Source organism: Protopterus annectens, chromosome 6.part0, assembly GCF_019279795.1.
Source record: "Protopterus annectens isolate FY-2018-M chromosome 6.part0, PAN1.0, whole genome shotgun sequence".
NCBI classification, from domain to species: Eukaryota; Metazoa; Chordata; order Ceratodontiformes; family Protopteridae; genus Protopterus; species Protopterus annectens.
Window position 1 is genome coordinate 1,562,140,330 of NC_056737.1, and position 22,789 is coordinate 1,562,163,118.

The following is a 22,789-nucleotide window of genomic DNA, read 5'->3' on the forward strand; positions in this document are numbered from 1 at the left end:
TATTTAGTAGCTGGTGTGCTCTGTATTTATATTCAGTAGCTGGTGCTCTGTGTTTATATTCAGTGGCTGATGCTCCGTGTTTATATTTAGTGGCTGGTGTGCTCTGTTTATTACTGCATTCAGGTGTGTGTGTGCATAAAATGCCCCAGTTACTTTCAACTTTGTTGAGTCTTTCGACTTATCCTGGTTAGGGGTCGCCACAGCGGAACTCCGGTCCGTTAATGTTTGGTAGTGGATTTTTACATGCCAAGTTACCAGCCCTGAAGCACAGCCTTCAACGAAGGCACGCACATTCACACATGCCTCCACACAGAAGACGCTCTAACTGAGAATCGAACAAGACAACGTCTTGCTGTGAGGCGACAACGCTACCGCAGCACCACTACCGCGGCCCCCCAGTTACTTTCAACCGGTGGTTAGAATTTCTGAGGCTCAAACCCTGTACCTTAGGTACAGGAGCCTGTATTCTCTACCCACACCACCACTTGTGATTTAGGGAGTTTAGTCCATAGGTCTCAACTGTCTAGATTTTCGCAAAATATTTGGCTCATACTTTTGGTCTGTTCCTCTTAAATTTTGTGGTTTTCTGGCAAATAAGTGAGAATGGAATTCACTAAATAATGATAGCCCTTTAAGTTTCAGTCTTCCTATCTTTTTGGAAACACAAAACACCATTTTAGCAACTTTCTAAGATTATGCGAGCAATATTTAAAATGTCTCCCTGGTTTTGGGCCTTTGCCCCCCTCCCCCAAATAAATTTTGGTTTTTCCAGATTTCTTCTGCTGTGAAATTGAGAGATTTAGTTGTGTCAAGTGGGTGCAGTGGTAGTGTTGATGCCTCACAACAAGAGGTTCTCTAGTTTGATTCTTGGCCAGGGTGCCTTCTGTGTAGAGTTTGTATATTCTCCCTGTGTTTGTGTGGGTTTCCTCTGGGCACTCCAGTTTCTTCCCATCTAACAAAGACATGTGTCTGGAGCATATCTCCCTGGGCCTTTGCTGAAAATTGGCTTTGTTTCAAGTTGAACTTTCACATTAAATAAATAAAACATTTTACAAGGAGCTGAGCGTTTCATGGGAAGAGAAGTTTAGTGCTGCTTTTTCCAAGTCTGTTTCCATTGTTAGTAGCACAACAGGTAGTAGCTTTACTTTTGATGCAGAAGGCTGTGGGTTCTACTCCCACAGTATGCAGATGGATCACTGTGATAGCTGTGTTGTACTTTAAAGGGAGTGGATGCTGCAGTCCTATGAATGTCCTCCTTTGGAGGAATTACCTAGTAACTATGAACTTATCAGTTTGCCATCCATTCCGTATTACAATATTACTAGCTTATCATTTTTTAATATAACATAGGCAAATTATTCTTCAAGGGCAACAGCCACTTTATTTGCAGATGAAACAATGAAATATATAGCTGTTTCCTAGCAGCAACCTCTTCATTAGTTACAGATCCCTTTAATGTGGAATTATTTAGATGACTTACTTCTGCAGAGATTTTGCAAATTTATTGATATTGGTGGATTGTAATGACAGAAGTTTGAGTGGCCTTTTATGGTTGAAATTTTCAGAAATGGGTAGTTTTGTCATTATTGGTTCATACATTTTGTTTCATTACTTACTAGTAGACTGTTCAAAACTACAAATTTAAAACACATTCTAACAACTGGTGCTGTATTAAACAAGGAATATAATTTAATACAATCGGGAAGGTGAATCAAAGAATGAATAAATGTATGCATGGCCCTAAAAATGGGTTTGAAACAGCCCAGACAAAAGTGTGAAAGGTTCAAAATCATGGGCAAATTTTAAACATTACTCTTGTTGCCAAAGCAATGGATTAAGGTAAAGCAGTTTACACCACATTGCCTTCACATGGCCAAGCCTTTTGACACAATCTCCTACTCAGGTGTAGTACAAAAGAAGAATAATCTAGGAGCAAACACTTGCATCACTAGCTGGATTGCCAAATTGGTCACAGGATGCAGGAGATCAAAATAGGGGAAGAGATCAATCACCAGGGTTCGGTGCTGAGACTTTTTCTGTTTGGCATATATCTCTCAAACGTTAAAGGAAATATCAAAGCGCTTTGGCTGGCTAAGTTTGAGATGACTGCAAGCTTGGAGAAGTTATTGAATCCCCAAATGACTTAACCATCATGCAGTAAGGTTGGTCCCAAATAATAACTGGTGTCAAAATCATGACAATGCCCTCTGAGAACTGACCCAATTGTTTGGCATTTGGGAACTTGTGTGTACAGTGACCTAAGTTTTGATCAGCATGTGCCCAGAGTCATAAGAAAGCCTTTCTATATTGCACAGCTTGTAAACAAATTGATTGTGACTAGATCTAGAGATGTTGTTGTTCCCCATTTACAAAGCTCTCATTAGGTCAATCATTTTGTATAATACCCACTTTGCCGTGTATCTGTCCAGTCCCATGCAATAATTGGAATACGTTCAGAGATACCTTACTAGAAGGATACAAGTCCTAAACAATAGGTCTTGCATGGACCACCTCAAAAATTTATTACTATACTATGTATCCTACAGAGTGCTTAGAGGTGATACGTCTGGCATACAAGGCATCCTCCGACCTAATACAGATGGACCTACTGAACAGTATTTTTTCTTTTTCTTATTTCAGTACTTAGTGAAGAATAAATGTCTGTTGAACAAGCCCCTTCGCATGCTGAAATCAGTGTGGGGGGGGGGGGGGGGTTGAAACAACTCTTCTTTCTTAAACTTGACCCAGATTAATTTTCCTTATCTAATGTTTGTCCCTTAAAAAATACTTTGAGGTTTAACTTTCTAGTAAAAAAAGTTTAATTCATTGATAACATCTACCAGAATTAAACTATGTGAAGGCACAAACATGAAGCCTTTTTCAAACAGAGAAGAAAGTTTGTGTCTATAGTTAAATCTGTGTAGTTAAAAATATTAAAACCTTTGTAGGACAGTACCCGTCCCTCACTACAAACAACAATTTCTTCATAATTGTTCCCCCCAATCTCCTCTTGGGAGTCTAGTTGTTGAACCTCATACCCCTCCCCCTGCCTCTCTCCCCTCTCGCGGTGTGGGGTTATGGAAAAAAAACTTTTTGTCTGTTTCTGTCCTTTCTGATCTCCTTTGGGGGGGATTCCTATCATAATCATCCAAATCACCCTCCTGTGAATTCCCCATTCTGTAACAATATTTATCGTATTCTTATTCATTCTGGTTTCTATTTTCTCTACTTCTACCTTCATGCACATCATAATTGGCATTAGGTAAAGGGTAAGCAGTTTATTACAACATTCATTGTCATCCCTAGCCATCTTTTTCTTGTTCCTTTCCCGATTTCCCTTAACATAATTTTCTGCTTTCTTAAAAATATTATTGTACTTAGTCACATTACTGACAAACAACAAGTCATTCACAATCTCATCATTCAGTGTGGTTAATTCATCCAAGTACTTGTTAATATTCACATTGTTAATTTTAATAATAAATGACATGAGTTCATGGATCTATATTATAAGCATGAAAGCTGAAATAGGCAAACGCTAGAAGATTGACACATAAACATCGATCTACGAAAAGAGCGAAGGACAGAAACACCGAAATTCGCAACGCCAAACAGATTCCCAGAAGCAACAGTGCCATACAGGTAAGTAAAACCAAAGTAAACAAACACAATGTAAAACACTTTTATAAACGTTTTTGCAGGGGGGCAAGCCCCCCTGCACTCCGACACCCCCCTACTTATATATACCAACTCTGAGACCACTCTACAGTGGGGAAAAGTATATATTTCCTCATCCCCACGATCACCCTGCTGGCCAGGGAAATCCATTTGGCGTTGTGTCTTTCAGCGCTTCTGTTCTTCACTCTTTTTGTAGATTGACGTTTATGTGTCCATCTTATATCGTTCACCTATTTCATTTTTCATCATTTTGATATAGACCCAAGTTCACATCAAAATCTATCAAACATATTCAAAAGTTCATTTGTTTCCAAACTTCCAGCTTTTAACCCATTTGGAAACTTGAAAAGTCTGAGTCCCTTTGGAACACGCTTGTTCTTAATGCTTTCACCTAAATATAAATTGCCACATTGCAAGTCCCTGACTTTAAATAACTTGTTTTCTCGTTCATAAAGTTTGTGTTGAAAAGTTTGGGTTACTTGCCTGTTCTTGCTTGTGTTCCCTTGTTGGTGAAGCATATTTCAGCATTAATCCATTGTTGGAAATTCAAATTGTCCCTTTTAATGCCTTCCAAATAAGCACAGCATTCTGCAGCGCCATTATTGCCCTCATTCCTACTTCCTGTTTCAGAACCTCGGTCTGAAAAGTCCCCCTGGTTGGTTACAGCTCCAGTCACACCTGCCAGCTGACTTTCCGCAGCAAATTCTCTTGGGAAATGTAGTTCATTGATTTCAGTTTGACTATCACCCACTTGCTGTGTTAACAGTGCTACGGGTGGCCGCATTGGTGCAGCGGTTAGCGGTGCCACCTCACAGCAAGAGGTTCTCCGGTTTGATCCTCGGCTGGGTGCCTTCTGTGCAGAGTCTGCATGTCCTCCCTGTGGTCATGTGTGTTTCCTCCAGGTGCTCTGGTTTCCTCCCACATCCCAAAGGCATATGCTGTAGGTTGATTGGATACTTTAAATTGGCCCTAGGCGTAAGTGCGTGCATGTATGTACCTTCCGTGGAAGGTGGGGTGTCAGACTGGCAACGCAGCACCATAAAAACTTCACTGCCAATCATGAACAGACAGGTGATCCACTGTGGCAACCCCTAACCAGGAAAAGCTGAAAGAAGAAGAAGCTGTGTTAACACTGCTAAAAGCTATGTTAAATTACCACTATATTCCTCACTCGTAGAAATGTTATGGTTATCCATCTTAGATGAAATAAAAGACTATTTTTGACTTTTGTAAAAAAGTAATTACAGTATTCTTCATCATTCTAAGGACACTGAAAGATCTCCTGAGCTTACACTGAAGGCTCACTGCTGGTATAAAGCCAACCAAAAGAAGAAAACCAGCAAGAAAGAGAGGAAAAATAAACCATAAAGAAAAAAAAATCCTCAGTTTGAGACCTTCACACCTGTGAGTTCAAAAATGCAGCATAGTCATAAAATCCAAGAAAATTTATTGTAATCCAGTCCATCAAGCGCTTTCGTCCCTCTACACTTAATACTGGGACTTCATCAGAACAAACATAGTATAACTCATTACAGCCGAGTGACGTCTCCAGGCGTTTCTGTAGTTACATCCTACTGCTCCTCTAGGCGTCAAATATTGCCTTTTCATATTTGCATTAATAATTCCAAAACCATGTTACATACAAGGTATCGGAAATTTTTATCTTGAAGCATACATGATGGCAAACACAGTTGTATTGATATATGACCTCTGTCAATGGGTATTTGTTAAAAATGTAAGGTGATAACTTCAATTTTTAAATGCTGAAGCCACAGCCACTAGGAGTTAAAGGTACACTCTCAAAAGAGCTCCACTGAAGGGAATGAGATAAATACAACTTCCTTATAAATCCTACCCAGTTAACTAATATTGTCAACTCATCAACTTTTAAAGATATATGCTACTATAAAAACTTTAAAATAAGATTGTCATGTTACTTTTATATACCCAAAACAATTCTTGCATCTCATGCCAATAGAATTCTATATACATATATACATACACTTATTGAAAAATAAAAATGTATGTGAATTTGAATACTGTATACTCAATTTTATGACTACGCTGCATTTTTGAACAAATTGTGTTTAATTTGCCAATAAACTATAGTTGTGCCAAGGAGTACAGCTTAAAGCATCATTGCACTACAAAGAATGCGTAATAATTATTGTGTAAGGAAATTAAATAAAATCATTCATGGGTGACAAGGAAAAAGATTCTACATTTTTAAACTATGACTGTGGTTTAATGAGCTTGCTTTTCTTGTAGACATCACCACATTGTTAGCCGACTTAAACATGAAACTACAAGGGAAGGATCAATTTGTTAACAGATTATATGAACATGTACTCATATTCATTCATTCACTGCGGTGGTGGTGCTGCGGTAGCGTTGTCACCTTACAGTAAGATGTTGTCCTGTTTGATTCTCAGCTAAAGCGTCTTCTGTGTGGAGACATGCGTGAATGGGTGTATCTTCGTTGAAGGTTGTGCGTCAGGGCTGGCAACTTGGTACGTAAAAATCTGCCAATCATTAGCAGACCGGAGTTCCACTGTGGTGACCCCTAACTGGGAAAAGCCGAAAGATACAACAACAACAACTCATATTCATTCAAAAGCTGGAACTGCTGCAGATGCATTTTTCAGGCAGAAAGTGTTTCATTTCCCAACCCCAAGCTCAAGATCTGCTAATACAATCAACTACACAAAATACTGTTCTCTACTGGTCAAGCTCATTGAAGAATGCAAAAGTAGATTTGAGGACTTCCATAAAAACCATAATGAAGATCTATGGAGTAACATTTCCAAATGACCCCTGCACTACTTCTGATACCATGTAGTTAGAAGTCACTGAGCTTCAAATAGCCTTCACATAGAGCAGTCTTGTAAATTTCTCTCGGTAATTGTTTCTACAAAAATATATCCAAGTATAGGAAATACTATCATATTTACTGCTGTTTTCAAAGATGCAAATGAGGCAGATTGACTTCACATTGCCACTTTAGCATTTGGAGACCCATTTCCAGTTGACCAATGCACTGCTTCTGATACTATACATTTAGAACTCACTGACTTTCAGAACAGCACTGACTTACAGAGCCTTCACAGAGAAAATTCTTGTGAATTTCTACAAATTTCCAGTAATTATTTCTGCAGACATATATCCAAGTATAGAAAATGATATAAGATTTAGTGCAGTTTTTGCAGATGCAAATCTGGCAGATGCATTTCACATTACCACTTCAGCATTTGGAGACCCATTTGCAGTTGATCTTTGCATTGCTTCTCTGATACAATGCAGTTACAATTGAAATGAAACACTTAATGCTTGGACAAATTCCCCAAGGCTCAGTCCTAGGACCCCTCCTGTTCGGCATATACTTCTCAGAGGTACAGGCAAGCACAGGAGGACTATGGCTGACCAAGTTCACAGATGACTGCAAACTAGGGGCTATAATTGACTCTCCGGCTGACACAGTCATCCTCCAAAAGGGTCTCACTGAGACAGATACCTGGTGTCAAAATCATGGCCTCAAGCTAAATGCCAAAAAGTGCATAGTCATCCCCTTTGGAAAAAACAAAGTACCCAGAAACTATCACATAGGTGGTAGCCCCCTAAATACAGAAGATGTAATAAAGGATCTGAGGACCCAAATAGATAGTAACCTCTCCTTTGATAATCACATTGCCAAAGTGGTTAGAAAATCCTTCTATGTGGCCCACCTAATCACAAAAGGGTTTGCATCCAGATTGAAAGAGGTCATTGGGCCCCTCTACGCATCACTAATCAGACCTATCATAGAGTACAATGCCCCATTTGGGATGTACCTTACAAGACACCTGCAACAACTGGAAAGACCACAGAAGTACCTCACCAAGAGGATCACTGGCCTAAATGAGATTCCATATGCAGCTCGACTGAAGAAACTCCAGCTGTACTTGGTTGCATACTGCCTACTTAGAGGTGATCTCTGCCTGACATACAAGGCCATGTCCAACCCAGAATTGATGGACATGCTCCACCTAAAGAAAACCATATCCCCTCGAGCCACATGCTCCAGGGATCTAAACCTCACCACAACAATTAATAGGACGTGCTGGAGGGATAGATTCCTGTCCCAACAAGATTCCAATCTACATTAGGCAGAGCTCCTTGTTTGCGCTGTTTTGGCAAGGATACTTTTTCTAAATGCCTCAAGCCATAATCTTTTTTTCAGTCTGGCAAGAACACAGAAGTGATTTTTGAAACCAGCAGTGTTTGTTTTTGTTCCATGACTGAGGTGCACTATTGGCTGTGGACAGTACTAAAAACAGATACATCTTCAATATGGTCATGTGACCTACAAACCTCTCTAGGTATGGTAAGTGTACCCCAAACTTAAAAGGATGGACACCCTTGGTATAGACTGTAATCTCCTCTCTACCTCTGTTTGTTCTTTCTATTTTTATTTTCCTCTGGAAGTTCACATTTAATCCTGTTCCTTTTACAGACTTCCACACCCTATCCTGACTCTTATATCATTCCTGGATTTCTTAATGCCTTAATACCTTGGATTACCATGACATAGTCCCTTTTAGTTCTTGTTCTTTGATATCATTGCACATAATACACTTTTTCAACCATTACAGCCGATTATTTTAACTCATTCATTTTCTTTTTTTATGATTTTTCTTCACTTACTTATTTTAGTGCTTGAGTAGATACTAACTCCACTGTGAAATGATGCAAGTGAATTAGGTGACTATCAAATTACAATTCTGAGTTAGTAAGTGATGTTATTTAATAAGAGGGCTTGAAAAATATTGGCCTTGGTAGAGTATCCATTCATTGCAGCTTATTCCACAGTTTCTCAGTTGTAATAGGAATGCTATAGCTTCAGAGCCAGGACATAGTCAAATGGGGCCCTAGGCAGGGTAATATATGGTCTCCCCCAAACCCCCATTGCAGCCATTCCAATTCCCCATTACTTGTCTCTCTCTCTCTCTCCCCCCAGTTACCATAAACACAGAGATCTGAATTTTATTTTAAAACTTTTATTTCAATTTTCATAGCACAAACAGCAATGGCCATTTACTAAATAAAACAGTCTCACATCGAAAACAGACTAATCATGAGCAACAGGAAACTTCTGTTCTCTTGAAACTCACATTCATTGAAAATGAATCTGGCAAAGGATGAATTAAGTGTACCTTAGACCCTTGGTTGTTTTTAAATCTTAGGACCCTCCCCCACACACACACTTTTTAGGACTATACATAAATGTACGTGTTCTTTGAAACACTTTTCTGATTTTTTTAAGTCATATATCTTGTTTAATACAGCAACATTTGTTAGAGTGTGTTTTAGATTTGTGGTCTTCAATGTTTTTTCCAGAAAGCAGTGAAACAAAATATATGAACCAATACTTTTTATTTATATCCTTTTGTTGACCAGGTTTGTCCCATTAGGCTAGTAGCCTCTTTTCAGAAAGATGCTACTAGGGGAAGTTTGGCCATGGCACTGGGGGAATTCACCTACTCCTTGGAAGAGAGGAAGAGATGCACTCTTTGCAACTTCTAGTGCATTTCTGGGAATCCCATGGTGGAGGAGAGTATGACAGAACTGTAGAAAGAAGGAGGAGAAAACTTACTGAAGGAAGGAGAAGGAGATGAAATAACTGTTATATAGCTGCAAAATACAGGACTGGAGACACAAATGCTGATAAATTTGATGAATCAAAGGAAGGAGAAGAACCTAGATGGAATGATAGAGAGAGTACTAATGTCTTTTGGCTTTTCCTGGTTAGGGGTCACCACAGCAGAACTCCAGTCTGCTAATGATTAGCAGTGGATTTTTACAGTGCCAAGGTGCCAGCCCAACATCCAACCTTCAAAGAAGGCACGCCCATTCACACATACACCTACCTGCATGTCTTTTTTAAACATTGCTCAACCACAGGAAGGACATGCAGACTCCACACAGAAGGCACTCCAGCCGAGAATCGAACCTCTTGCTGTGAGGCAACAATGCCAACCACTGCACCACCGCAGCCTAATGATATGGTAGAGAGAGTACTACAGAAAAAAGAAGCAGAAGAAACTGGAAACACAAACAACTGTTTGGGAAGGGAAAACAATGTAGACATTCTCAGCTGGTGGAGTAGCCAGTTTTCATGCTTTACTTCTGCAACAGGGTTTTTTTTACAAGAAGGAAGTTATGCAGATGTCGCAAGGCAATGAAGAATGGAAGAAGGAACTGAGAGGGACAAATAGTTGCAGTTTTCCAGCAGTCACAGGGAAGATGACCAGTGTTAAGAATAAAAAGTAAAAGTGATGGTAGTTTGATTAGGTATGATGTTATGGATAGTGTTATTTTGCCACTAGGATTTAACAATAAGACATAACAGCATTAATTAATTTTGCATCTGAACATTTTTGTAAAGTGAGATATGAAAGCTTTAATTTGCTGTAAAAATGTATGACTGAGACTAAAACAACAATAAAATATTTTGAATAGTGCCCTTACTATGTGTCCATGGGTGCGTCTTTCATTACGCTTAATAATTTTGCAGCTTTGCAATTGCTATGCCCTTGCAATCCTCCCTCACAATACACCTTTCCTATTTAAAATGTACTCATAAGCATACATCTTACTTTCAATAGACTGAACAGCGTTTAAAAGTAGCTCTACTGCAAATGAATGAACTTGTCAAAAACAGTATCTACTTTACACAAGCATGGGTATTTTTGTTGAAGGAAGGTAATACACAGTGCTTATTTTATGTCTATAGTTATTGAGAAAATAAGAAGTAAACAGCTGCACAGGAGACGAATTGAGTTCCTAATGTCGCTCGTCTTGTTTGTTGAAGAAGAAATTCATTTTGAACATTCTGTATGCTACATTTTATATTCTTTGAGCAAAAAATCATTTGAGCAAGTTTTAGTGCCTGGAATTTGTTTCTGACCTGTTTTGTGAGTAGTACGTGCAGTATGGATGATCCATTCCTCTATATTCCCCCAACATTAACTGAGTACCTCTCAGTCTTGAGTCTGTGTCCCATTCTCACACCATGTTGCTTGTCTTATTTCACAAGTGAAGACGAACAGGCGGGGTAGTTTGTTTAAATGCTTTATTACACAGAAACACATCAAGATGGATAGCAGCATTGCAAAATATAAACAAACTGATTAGCAGACAGGCTATACAGACATACATGCTTACATCTGAACTGCTTACTACAAAATGGCAGGCAGGCTCACACATGCTCAGTGTTTATACACTTGTGCAAGCCCATGGAAAGCTTCTTAAAAGTATACATAAATACTGAGCTACACCTAAGATATTGATGGGGTGAGTATACTTGTTTCAGACTGTTTTACTTTTAATATTAACAGCAGTAAGGATTCATTTCCAAAATGTATACCTTTCATACTCCAGTGCCACTTCTGTCATAACTGATATATCATAAAGGTAGCGGTATGACTGCTTAATGTTATTATTGTGTATGTGTATGTATCTTGTCATGTGCGTGGACAAGTCTGTCAGAAAGTTGTCTGTGCTCCCAACTTATAAGCATGCCTGTGGATTTAGTCCTCCCTTTGTTATCATAAAATATTTTCAAGTTTATTTTTTGACTCATTGTACTAATTACAGCATTAGACAGGGAAACGCCTAATAACTGCTTTACAGGTGACAGTTTGGCATCTGTGGGTTTATTCTGGTCCTGGTGAGAGAAGGAGCAGAGCACATTGATTCCTGACTGTTTCTGGTTGGAGAGTGAGTGTCTGTACTTAACGTTCCTGATTGGTCTGGTTGCTATTCAAGGCATCTACCAGGAAAAGGCTACAAGCCTACAGACCCTTGCATCATCTGGGACAAGACTGTGGATCACCAAACAGGCTGTGGCCTGCTTGTCTTCTTGGGATTGGTGCAAACATTTTGCTTCTGGTGAGAGAAGAAGCAAAGGAGCATTGTGTCCCAACAAAGTGAAGCTGTGGTGAGGCCAACATTAGCAGTAGCCAGACAGCAGCCATTCATGCGACTCCCCTCTTTTCATCATTCTTGACAAGCTAATTCTTTGTTTTCAGTAAGTATTGCTTGATTTGTTTCTAACTTCAGAATATCTGACTAAATACTTCATTATTAAATTTTCAGGGTCTATGTATTAGTTTCCCCTCAAGTGTTTGGTAGTGGTCTGTACAGACTCAGATACCTTGAGTGACATTTTTCCTGTAGAAACACAATTGAAATTTCTCCAATACCTAGTTGCACACAGGACAACTAGTTTGCAGTGAGAAGCGCTGTCCACATAGTTGCAAACCGAATACTCCTGACAGTGATTGACATTCTCACTCCACCTGTCTAATCAATAGAAAGGGACTGCTGCTATGGATATGAACTTTCCTACTGTCTCTGTTACCAGATTGGTGGGTGTGGGCATCCTAAGGCAATGTGGAAATTGCCTCATGTTTACTGACAACCAGTTCATTCTCAAACAAACTGATACGGTATATGAGAGATGTATTTACACAATGCCACTGGAGGCAAAGCTCTCACATAAAAGTACTTCTAATGTCAATAAGGTTGTCAGTAGTACACACTCTGCACCCATCACCCACAATTCAAAGTAAACATATTGACTCACATATGCTGAGGCACTTACATGTAACCTTCCTAAACCATAAAAACCACCTAGACAAAGTACACATAACAAATATCCTCAGCAGTCCCAAATGCACTCTTTCAAAACAACACCCACATCAATACATCGAGCTACATCTCATGAGGCCTGTACCTCTAAGCCCATAAGGCAAGCCACCACACAATCCAGTGTTCTAGTCAATGGAGACTCTGTCATGAGACACAGTGATGTCCCTTTGACCAAGCTGAATAAGGAGAAATTTATGGTCAGTTGATTATCAGGGGCTAGGATCCACTACATTACACATGCACTGAGGTCATTGAACCACAATTACCAATATGTCTCAGTCATAGCCCATGTGGGAGTAAATAACTTGAGACATATGACCTTAGACTATATGAAGAGAGACATCATGGAGCTCTTGGAATATGTGTCTCAGGCTGGTATGTGGTATGAGCCTAGCATTGAGCAGCATTTTACCCTCTCCAAGGATGATGCCACAATAAGAACAAAAGATGATTGACTTTAATAATTCGCTTAGTTTCTCGTGTCATTCTAAGGGGATGCAACATTTGTCATCATGGAAGGAGATGGTCACAGACCACACTGCTTTGCCAGGGATGGTCTACACCTCTCCCCTCTAGGCTTTTGAATATTAGCTAAAACATTGTCTTACCCCATAGTGCCTTTTTTAGGCAATGCCAAAATGAAAGTACTTCGAACATAGCAAATCAAAACCAAGAAAATCTAAAGGTATTACTGCTCAATGCTAGAAGTCTAAACAAAAAACTCCACTCCCTAGAAGTTCTCTTTACCCTAGAGAATGCTGATATCTATGCAGTCACTGAGACATGGTATACAGTCACAGAGAGCATACCGACATTGGGAGGTTAAAATGCTTTCCACACATTTAGACCAGCTACTTCACAGGCAGGGACTAAAGGTGGAGGTGTCTCTATTTACTTCAAAAATAAATATACTTCAAGGCTGGGCAAACAGGACAATGCACTTAAGCTGTTCCATGTTCAAATCACCACAGGTAAAATCCAGTATAATAAGCTATAAGTCCCCCTCTATGAACCAGGAAATCTATACCATGTATTTAAAATTATTAGAAACACTAACCATCCAACCCAATAGCATATTCATGGGTGACTTTAATTACCCCACTATTAACTGGAAATACTATACAATACCAAACATACATGCACAAAGATTCCCAGATTTTGTAAACACAAACTCCCTGGACTAGATAGCCAGTACATCTAGTTCTCACTAATATGGGAGACTGCTGCACACCTCCTATTGTAATGCCCTCCCTGCTAAGTCATACCACAAAATGGTCTCCTTTAAGTAAAAATAAAACCTGGACCCCTAGCTAAACCTGGAATATTCAGGAACTATTCTAAGGCTAACCTCCTGCTATTAAGTGAGAACCGGGCAAAAGTTCAAGCCCCATTAACGCTGAAAACACTGCTCCCTATGCAGAACTGTTCATAGAAATCCTGTACAAGGGTTCTTAGGATAGCCTACTAACTACCCACTTCTGCCTTTAAGTCACCTTGCTTGTTTATTTTGTTTCTACACCTAAATTATATTAAATGGCAACTTCTCTCTCTAATTAATTTGTATGATTTGACTGTTTCACTCTGTAATTAATTTGTATGATTTGACTGTTGCAATTGAAATGCTCTTGTCAATTACTTTTAAATGTTTTATATTTTATTACTCATTGTAAATCTGTGGAGCTTTTCTCCACAGGCCTCCACTGAAAAAAGGCTATCAGCTCAGTCAGACAAACCAGGTCAACAAATATAAAATAAATAAATAAATAATTAAATAAAAACAAGCATGTTAATAGGCAGCTGTTTCCACCAGGAGGAAGCATAGAACTAACTCAAAAAACAAGCCACCCTGGTAGAATCACAAAATCAATAGGCTGTATAACAGAAGGAAGAAAATCATGGCAAAAATTAGGAGGTGCAGCACCCAGCAGGATAAGATCACTGTCATCAAACTAAACAAACAACTCGGAGGACAAATAAAGTCTACCAAAGCCAAATTTGAGGTAAGTTTGACCTCCCAGGCAAAGTACAACCAGAAAGAATTCTTTAGCTGTGTCCGCAACCTCATACACAGTTGTGTGCAGAGCTCATTGTAAATGGAGCCACCTATACTGAGCCAGAACATATAGCAAATCTCCTGGCTGATAAATTCATCTCCAACATTACCCCTCCCTCTCCTCAACCTTCCATCAGGAAATATTATCAAATATAACTCCCCCTACAATCACTATGGAACAGGTCCTTAATGCTCTTTCTAAGACCAAGGACACTGCATCCAGGGGGGCAGACAATATCCCAGGAAGCCTTTTAAATAGCACAAAACATGACCTATCAGGTCCTCTGGAATTACTTTTTAACTGTAGCCACCAAACAGGCTTTGTGCCTTGTGAATGGGGAAAGACAGTGGTCATCCCTCTGCACAAAGTTGGGCCATCTACAGACCGTGGAAACTACAGACCCATAAGTCTCACTAGTCTTATATGTAAAGCTGGGTCCTGGACCCAACCCAGTTTGGTTTTGTCAAGGGTAAATCATGCTTATGCAACCTCTTGGACTTCTTTGAGAAGGTCACCAAAGCAATGGATGAGGGCAAAATCGTTCACACAGCCTACCTTGACCTGGCCAAGGCATTTGACACAATACCCCACTTTGGCATTGTTGACAAACTCAAAAGGTTAGGTACAAACCCATAAGTCACCCAGTGGATATCCAACTGGCTCACAGACAGGAGCCAAGAAGTTAGAATTAAGGAGTCCATCTTTACAAAGAGGCCAGTCACAAGTGGAGTCCCTCATGGATCAGTCCTTGGACTGCTCCTTTTTGGCATTTACTTCTCAAAAGTAAAGACCAATGTCAGTAGTCTCTGGCTGACTAAATTTGCAGATGATTGCAAATTAGGAGCTGTCATTGAATGTCACACTGACACAAATGTTCTCTAGGAGGGGCTGACACAGATAAACAACTGGTGTCAGAGCCATGGACTAAAACTAAATGCCAAGAAATGCATAATAGTATTCTTTGGGAAGTCATCCATCCCTGGTAACTATCATATTGACAACACACCCCTTACAGTTGACCCAGTAGCCAGGGACTTAGAGACACACATAAATAGTAATCTAACCTTTGACCATCATGTGTCTACAGTGGTGAGGAAATAATGCTGTTATACAACTTATAAACAAAGATATGGCATCTAAGTCCAATGAAGTCATTGTTCCACTGTATTTGGCATTCTTCAGACCTATCATCGATTACAATGCGCCCTTTGGGATATACCTCACCAGGCATATCCAACAATTGGAATGTCCACAGAGGTTCCTCAGTAAAACAATACAGGGTGTAAATAAAATGTCCTATGTAGACCCCTCAAGGCCCTATCCCTGTATTCTGTCTCATACAGGCTTTTGAGGGGAGATTGATGCCTGGCATAAAGGGCATTGTAAGATCCCACTCTAATGGACCTCCTGCATATTCACAAAACAAACAACACCAGAATTACCCATTGTAAAGACTTAACCCTTGCCTGTGATATAAATAGGACCTGTTGGAGAGATAGGTATGTATCCCAGAGACCACCCTGTCTATGGAACAGGCTCCCCATCCATGTGAAGCAGAGTTAATCCCTAATCCAATTCAAGTGCAGCTTGGACAATTGTATCGGAAACCGGAAATTCATCCCTGGTTTGGCACCTATGTCTCTAATGGACACATATAACCTGTAAATGGTTCATCTTCCAGGCCCATGCTTACAATTATCAAGAGTATCAGAACTTGTCAGAGATTTGGGATGCATGGCTTAGCTTAAAAAGGCCTTTGTGGTCATTAGCCTAGTAAACACCTATGAACCTATATGTATAATCAACATTTTTGCTTAGGTAGATACCTTTGTCATAACACTTGTTTCCTTTGCTTATAACTTGTAAGTGAAATGTTATATCTAAGCATCATGACATGGCTTAGTGGTAAATCACTTTGGCTATAGTGTGCAGGGTCCTGGGTTTGAGCGTTGTAGAGGCTGTTTATTTTTTTTTGGGTTGGGAGGGTGGCTTAATGGCTAAGGTGTTTGCCTTACAAACCCAAGGTGCAGGGTTTGAGTCTCACAAGGGATGATTGGCTAGGCTTAAAATGGCTCGCAAGGGCAGTTAGCTTAGTACTAACCTATGAACGTATGGTTACTTTGTATATGCACATTTGTCACTGACATCAGCTTCAAACACCCCATCTTCTTGGAGCAGAGACACCTTACACATGCCATGTAGGGCTTAAAAAAATCACTTATTGTGATCCTACTGTATATGATGAGTCACTAAGAGCACCACTGATGTCCACGTACAACTGATGAGGAAGAGCACTGGTAATTGTATACCAGTGATTAATTATTACCATTTTCTTCTACTAAGTATACTGGCCTCAGCTGTCCTTGGGAGCACAAATGAGCTGAACATCATTGTCGGGCAGTCTGCATATAGAATACATGAGAAAGGTGATGCCTTTTGTGGGGAGTTATTTGTTAGACTGAATGTCCAAAATATTGAACAGGCACGTATTTAAATGTTTGGAACTCTGAACCAGTTTTTATGCCAGTTGCCATTATTTCAGGAGATTGAAATGTTGTCCTTTCTCTATTGCAGTGTGATCTTGGAGTTGGCATATATAGGGCGTTGCAGCATAATGGCAGAAATCCCTTTGGTATGTTTCCTTCTGTAGCTCACCATATAATTGAAGAGCTTTGTGTAGGGTTGAGAGTTCATGTCTCCTCAAAACTGGACTTTTTTATGCGTCTTTTATTCTTTTATTCTGCAAGTGTGTAACACTTATCTGTTATATGCTTCATTGATACCTTTACTGTGACTTCTTGTCTAGCTCAGCATTTTGTACAGTATGAATGTGGAGGGTTCAGGTTCAAATCCCTGAAGGGTTGTGTATAGACACCTCACTTGTAAAGTAAGATGCTCCTTTCTTGGCATTTCCATTATACTGCAGGTAAAGTGATTAGTCCCTGCTGATGTCTTAGCTGTCAGGATGGCAGGTCAGTGACAGCTGGAAAGTTTTTCAACATGCTTTCTGAGTCTTAGACAGTCAGGGAGCTGCAGAAGTGGTATTCTGCATATCCTATTAGGATAGGTATGACATCTGATTTCACTTTAGAGGGTAAATCAGTCAAGGCAGTAGAAAGGCAGATGGTTGTTCTAGTGTTCTAGTGTTGTTCTAGTGTTTCTCTGTCTTATATTAGATAAGTTGATATGTGATGCGATATTAGACAAGTACATTTGTTTTGTTTTATATTTTTTGTGAATTTCTTCACACAGGATGAGCCTGCAAATGTCAAATAAATAGGTCTCCCATGAAAAGATGCCTTTAGCCTAATGGAAGTAACTCTTTTTCCTAGATTTAATTTGCTCTTAGTGAGTAGAAGTAAAACGTGAAGTCCTGTATTTTACTGCCTCCTCACAATACTTAGTAGGGAATGCTGTAAATAAGTCAGCGGTATCTACATCTGAATTTCATATCACTTTTCTCTGTCATTTTTTTTTAGTTTCTCCAAATCATTTGGGTTTCTAATACCATGAAGAGAATGGAGCCTTTCCTAATTAATTAAGGGTCATGAAATTAGTATTGTTTCAATATTTGATGTCAGCCAAAAGTGCTCCTTGCAGGACCCACAATGTGCCCAGTAATGACTCCTTCGACATTTTGTATGGAGTTACATGTATTAATAACATATCAAAATTTAATTGTAGATTCTTATTTATAAGACCCTGTCACTCCTACTACTATTGAAATTGTCTGGGTATCTTTCTTCCACATTGCTCTCGTTTCTGCCTGCAAATCCTGATATTTTATGACTTTGTGTCTCTCTATACACAAGACACTGTAGTCACTGGGTGTACTGATTTTAATGATCAGTGCTACTTTTCATGGACCACTATATGTGGTTTTCTCGCATCTCTCTTTTGAACTGTTGGTAATGGGTGATTCCATGTGATGTAAACTTCATAATTTTCTATGATGCTCTGTGGCTCATATTTCCAGTCTTTTTCAGCCACTTCATAGTTTCGTAGATGTGTACTAGGACAATGGCCCTGGAGCCTTTACAAGCCTAGCCCATAGAAGTGCCCTGGCATCATGCCACCATTAGATCCCGGTGCCTCCATTAAGTAGAGACACTGGAGTGAGCCCCGGGGTGAACTTTCTATTTCCCATCCACTCATCAAGATTTCTCTTGAAAAGGGCCAGTGAGGTGCTCTGCTTGACATGTATGGGAAGTCTATTACAGAGGATGGGCAGTCTCTGGGTTATGAACCTCTCCCTCCAGCATGTTCTGTTGATTATGGTAATGAGGTTGAGGTCCCTGGAGCATGTGGTGTGGAGCGATTGGGATTTCTTTAGGTGTAACATTTCTAACAGGGCTGGGTCAGACATGGTTTTGTAAGTCAAGCAGAGATATCCTCTTAATAGACAATATGAGATAGAGAAAAGCTGGAGTTTTTTGAGTCTGTCCATGTAGGGCATGTGTTTAAGGCCTAGGATCCTCTTTGAGAGGTACTCTTTGGCCTTTCCAGCTGTTGCAGGTGTTTAGTGAGGTACATGCCAAATGGGGCATTATACTCTATGAGTGCTCTAATGAGGGAAGAGTAGAGAGAGATGATGACCTCTTTCTTCTTGGATGCAAAACCCTTGGCAATAAGATGTGCCACATAGAAGGACCTTCTGACCACAGTGGCAATGTGGTGGTTGAAGGAGAGGTTGCTGTCAACCTGTGTCCCCAGATCTCTTATAACGCCATTAGTGTTCAGTGGGCTACCATCAATACCATATCAATATCAATACCATAATGTTTGCACTATCTCCAGAGCAACAGTCTTGCCACATTATTATGCCTTTCAGTATACCGTCCTTCTGCCATTAAAATGTCACAACCAGCAACGAGGTGTGTGACTGTTTCCAATTCAGTTTTACAAAACCTACATTTGTCTGTTTCTTCCACATGTTCAATGGACTTTATAAACCAGCGTGTATGAAGCCCACTATCTTCAGCCACCAATATTAAATTTTCATCTCTTGGTGGTTTTGAATTCTCCTCTCCTTAACCATTCCTTCCTGATCAACGTGAGATTCTTCCAGAAGTTTCTATAGTTACAACTATATTTATGCATTTTTTTATATTTCTTGCCCTCTCATCTGGTCCTTCACCTTATATTCTTTCTTTTGTTTTTCAGCACATTCAGTTGCTGCCTGATTTTTTCTACTTCTGGTTTGATTTCCTTTCCTGCTTGACTCCGATATGCTTCTCCTAGATTAAACAGAGAAGTCATCTTAGATTTATTCTCCTCATGTTTCAAAACTTTCACTGTGTTCAGGCCTTGAGGTCAGCAGATATGTGCGGAGTCCCACGACTGCAGATCTTTACATGTAATTAATTTCAAGGAGGCCCAACCCTCCTTCGGAATGGGGAATATATATCTTAGTATGCACTGATTTTTATAACTTATTTGGTGAGCATGAAGCATCCTTCTTGTTCTTCCTATCTAATCTATCCAACACGTTCTGGGCCCAGTCAGTAACTCCAAAACTGTAAGTTAGGACAGGAAGAGCAAATTGATTTAAAGCTTGAATTTTGTTCCAAGATGTCAGCGCTGTTTTCAGGATTAATTTAAGTCTTTTAAAATATTTCTTACTACGTTTTATTCACATTTGTTCATGTTTTATTGTTGATCCTTCATCATTTCCCAAATATTTATACACTCCCTATTGCTCAAGTTCTTTTATATCACATTCTTGTCCCAAACTGATGTTTTTCTGACGTTGCAGTTTTCCTGCTTTAAAGGTTGCTTTTGCACATTTATCAAGATCAAATGACATTCTTATATCATCTGAAAAAGTTTTGACAACTTGCAGTTGTGATTTCAGTTCCTCATCTGATGAGCTATACAGTTTTAAATCATCGACAAAGAAAAGTCTGTACACTTTGTTACTTTCTAGGAGCCAAAATATAGCCATGGCCTAAGCTGTTAAGTAGACAGCTTAATGGGTTAAGGGCAAGGCAGAATAGCAGTGGTGACAGAGAGTCACCCTGGAATATCCCCCTTTGAATTTTTATCCCTGAGATAATATTTTGTCCTTTATCATGGCTTAATTGCAAAGTGGTCTGCCACTGTTTCATGGTCACTGTAATGTATCTGACCAGTGTAGGATGTATCTTATACATTTTTAAGCACTTCTTTATTCATGAATGTGGGATACTATCAAATGCATTTTTGTAGTCAATCCATGACATACTTAGATTCTTCCCCTTTTTCCTTTGTTCCATACGACTTTCTTTTATTGCTCTTTTGTTGTACTGCCATAATTGAGTTTTCTTCTAAATGGCTATAAACTCTGTTGACATCAATTCCCATGTATAGTTGATACATCGTTGGAAGGCAAGTTATTGGTCTACAATTTTTAGGGTAGCTTGCAGGTTCACTTTTAAGTAGGAGTATTGTTTTACTTTTGTTAGCCAGGTTGGTGTCTTTTCAGGGTGTCCCTATAAATAGTTCTTACTCATGGCTAAATCTTTGTACAAAAATGTTAATACTTTTAACCAGAAGTTAAGCACTGCATTTGGGCTTGGAGTTTTCCAGTTAGAGGCTTTTCTTAACTTTGTTTCAATCTCTCTGGCTGTTACTTCATCCCATTTTCCAATTAGAGGCTTTTCTTAATTTTGTTTCAATCTCTCTGGCTATTACTTCATCCCATCTCATATCCTGTATCTTTAAACTTTAGACTTCTTATTCTTTCTTTTACTTCTTCTAAACATTTAGCATCTTAGTTATGTTCCACAGGATCTTCATAGATACTTCTCCAAAATCTGTCTATTTCTTCTTTTTTGGCAGTCTTTCAATTCCTTTTACCTTGTTTCCCAATTCTCTATAAAACTTTTTTGAGTCATCAATAAATTGCTTATTTTGTACTTTTCCTTTATATTTATCTGCATATCTTTTTCCACCTGTGCTGAAACTTTTAGTTTGTTATTTGCGACAGTGCATGATAGATCCTGGTCTGCTGTAATACTGTGTGTTGCTTTTATCATGTCTATCTTTCTTAGTAGTTTTGTTAATCTGTTCCCTCTTCTATACTCTTCTAACAGTGACACTTCTTGTCTTAACTGCTTTATAGTTTTCTCTATTCGATACTGCCATGATGGTATTCAATTTCTCCCCTTCCTTTCATTCACTACCCTGTGTTCTTGTGGTAGAACCTTATCAGTTATTAATTTACCTGCACAATAATATATCTTGTTTACTTCTGTTATGTCATATGGATCTCTGTGGACAGTCCTAACTACTGTGTTCATTTGTTTTAGCAAATTTCTGGGTTTTAATGACTTTCTGCTGTCTATTTCTTTCATTGACCATACTATGTCTATCTATGTCTATTAAATCAAGCACCTGTTCTCTTAGCTCATTTTCTTCTAAACTGAGGGCACATTTTTTGTTTTCCATTTCCTGTGGGCATTGTATAGAAAGTTCTATAGCATCTTCTTGTGGCACATTCTCTTCAATTTCATCCTGTGCCATCTGTTGCTCTGTCTTATGGAAACTCACTGGCCTACCACTCCTCAACATTGACTGCATCAGAGTTACCACAGTTTCCTGTTCCCTCCTTTGCTGTCCAGCTTCAAGTGAACATTTATACTGCTTTCCTGTAGAAGGCTCCAAAGTACCTTCATATGGCACCTGACCAAATGCTTCCCCTTAATTTGGATATCCATTGCTCTATCCTATTGTGGTGCATTCTGAATTAGATTTTCTTCACTGAATCCTTCACTTCGCAGGCACTCCATAAGCTCAGTTTCTATTTCTTTATCTTCTCCATTACTAATCTCATTTTCTACTTTTCTTCTTTGTCTTCTTATTTTTTGTACTGTAAAGTTTTTCATGTCTGGATTCCTTTGCCTGTATTTCTGTTCTTTGGTGCTGCTCTTTTTGTATTGGCTAGTTTTGCTTTCTCCTTTGTATAGATATTACACCATATTAAATCTTGTTTTCTTCTTTTCCATGTCCATATTTCTTCTTCAGATGTCTCCTATTCTTTCTGCTTCTCCTTACTTTGGGAAGTCACTCCATCATGCTGTGATGTAACCTGTGTTAGTCCTTCTACTCCAAATCATTCACTTTGCAGGCAGTCCATAACTTCAACTATTATTTTTTAACTTCTGCTTTACTAATCTTCTTTTCTACATTCCCTCTTTGTGATATTACTTTTTTAATAGTGAAATTGTCCATATCTGGATGCCTTTGCCTTTATTTCTCTTAGAATTTCTCTGTCACATTGATCAGCTTGTTATTGCAAACCTGGCTTTTTGAAATTGGTACGCAGGTAGGTCAAACTCACCAAAAGTAAACAAAATGGGAAGGGTAAGAGCAAACAAGCCTGGTGGACC